Genomic DNA, 2,500 nt, shown 5'->3' on the forward strand with positions numbered 1-2,500 from the left:
CGACGGAAGTATCGGCGTTGTTTTGCCATGGCTCACTGATATATTGTTTTAGATGTGGATGTGCCACTTGATTTGTATTTCTTGTAGCATCTTCTAGTAATTTTTCTTAAGGAGGCACACTTTTTGTCCCACCATGGAAATGTTGGTCTCCTTGGCTTTCCCAGTAGTTTTTGGAATAAGGGAAGGGCTTCTGCAAAACTGGCTTAATTTTGACAGTGGTTTGGGTTCCAATACTTTCATTTTTATGGCTTTTCCAATATGGGGTTTGTTTAAAGGGATTCAAAAAATGGTTTAAATCTTGGATGGAAATATCCTTTTTCTATAACTTATCCCAATCCAAGGCTTTACCAAATGGGCTTTCCAATTTCTGTTGGCGGCATTTCCTTTCGTTTTTTTTCAGGGCATTTTCTGGTAAAAAAAAAAAAACTTTAAAAAGGGAAAATTGGGGATAGTGCAATCACTGGCCATTTTTAAAAAAAATTCATTTAACTGGACCCAAATAAAAAAAAAATCTAAAAAAAGCTATTTTGCTAGGCTGGAACCAATTTTTATACCAAGGGAAATTTTCAAATAAGGTTGCAGACAGTAAAGAATTAAAAAAAAAAAAAAAAAAATTGTGTAAAAAAAAAAATTCATTTTTTTTTAAAAATTATTGGGGAAAATTAAGTTCTTCCAGTTAAGTTTAACCATTGTATTTAAAATTAACACGCCACAACAATATTCATTTATTATTGTTAATAATGTCTTCTATAATTTTACCTTCATTATCTGAAGATGCCCTCCCCCATAACGCGGATTATGGGCATTAAAATCACCAAGAATAAAAAATGGCTGTGGCAGTTTGATCAATTAATGATTGGAATTCAAGCATTTGGTGATTTGATTCTAGGAGGCCAGGTAGATGGGAAACAAACACCAGTAATCTGTTTTGTCTAATGTGATCTTAAAGAGCAACTAGCCTGTAAATTTGTACTGAGGGTGGCTACAGGCAAGCATTCCAGTGATTTGCTCACGATAATAGCTGCTCCTCCATGTGCTCTATCACCCACTGGAGGGGTGGACGTGAAGATCTCAAATTAATTGTCCAGGATTGAACTTCTCTGGACCATAATTGAGTTTCCTGCAGGCAAATTACTCCAGGATTAGTTCCTCTTAGGAGGACCTTTAGATTTTCAGCACGAGAACGCAATCCTTTACAGTTCCATTGTAGGATGTTGAATAAAGCCATTACAAATCCGATTTGGAAGCCTTTCTTTTTTCCTTCTTTAGGTTGGGGGGGTCTGGAAATAGACGGTTTTTTATGACTAACCCTGTGATCTTTATTTCTCCTAGTTTGATTTTGTTTTTCTTTTAGGAGGAGGGTGAACATCTACCGTTGTAATCTGTGCAACCTCTTTAACTTGGTGGCTGTGTTCCATTGAAATACTTGCTTCACTTGAGGAAAGCACACTATAGCTGTTAAATATCGAAGCATGCTTATTTGGAGTATAAGGGGAGAACCTGAAGGAGTCCTTCCTCTCTTGGGGTTCCTTAACTGTTTTGATTCCATTAGATCAGGCAGAGACTCTGCCTGTGATAGATTTACTACATTAAAAGTAGGAGATGGAAGAATGATGGGAAGAAGCCTCTTCATCTGGAGGAGACTCTTTTTCAAAACCACAGGCCAGCTTGCCTGCTTTGGTGGTGTGTGCTCTTGCTTCCAGTGACTGAGCACCCAACCCAGATACCCAGGCCTCTACCACAGGAGTTGATGCACATACTGCAGGAGAAGGTGCTCCCACAGGACCCCTTGTGGTAGTAAGGGGGTAAGGGGTAGTGGGTTTTAGAGCTCGTTGCCATAGCTCTTTGATTGGCCCAATTGTTGTTTGGCATATCCTATGCTAATGTGTTCAGCATTAGCCTTATTTATTGCTGATAATTCATCTTTGTATGCTTCACAGTTTTTATCATTAGCCTTATGGTTCGGCTGACAATTACAACAATTTGGTGTTTCAGAACAAATACCATGGTCAGGGGCAGAGCAATTTATGCAAACTTTTGCGTTCTACATATTTTTGATGAATGACCGAACTTGAAACAGTTGAAACATTGATAGGTTCGGAGGAAGGGTCTTATTCGCACTCTTCATTTTCAATGATTACATGGGATGGAACGTTATGGTCTTCAAAGGTCAAATTATCATATTAACAATGGGTGTGTCTTTTTTAACTGTTTCCACACTGTCAATGGGTGGGCTCATTTCAAGGATCTCACTTTCTGTGAACTCTATACAAATCTTTGTCAAAAATGACACCTCGGCCATAACTATAATTCAGGTGGGGTCTGATTTCTTTAATCATATCATGCCCAGAAGGATTCATTGCAGATAGCATTTGTGCTTGCGTTTTTGATATAGCATGTATTAGCACTGTACATTTTCCAAATCTAGATATATCTCCACTATTTATCCTCCCACCTTTTTTTCTGGAGATACCTGGCAGAACTTATAATAATTGTAAGT

The sequence above is a fragment of the Macrobrachium nipponense genome, chromosome 39, assembly GCF_015104395.2.
Source record: "Macrobrachium nipponense isolate FS-2020 chromosome 39, ASM1510439v2, whole genome shotgun sequence".
NCBI lineage: Eukaryota > Metazoa > Arthropoda > Malacostraca > Decapoda > Palaemonidae > Macrobrachium > Macrobrachium nipponense.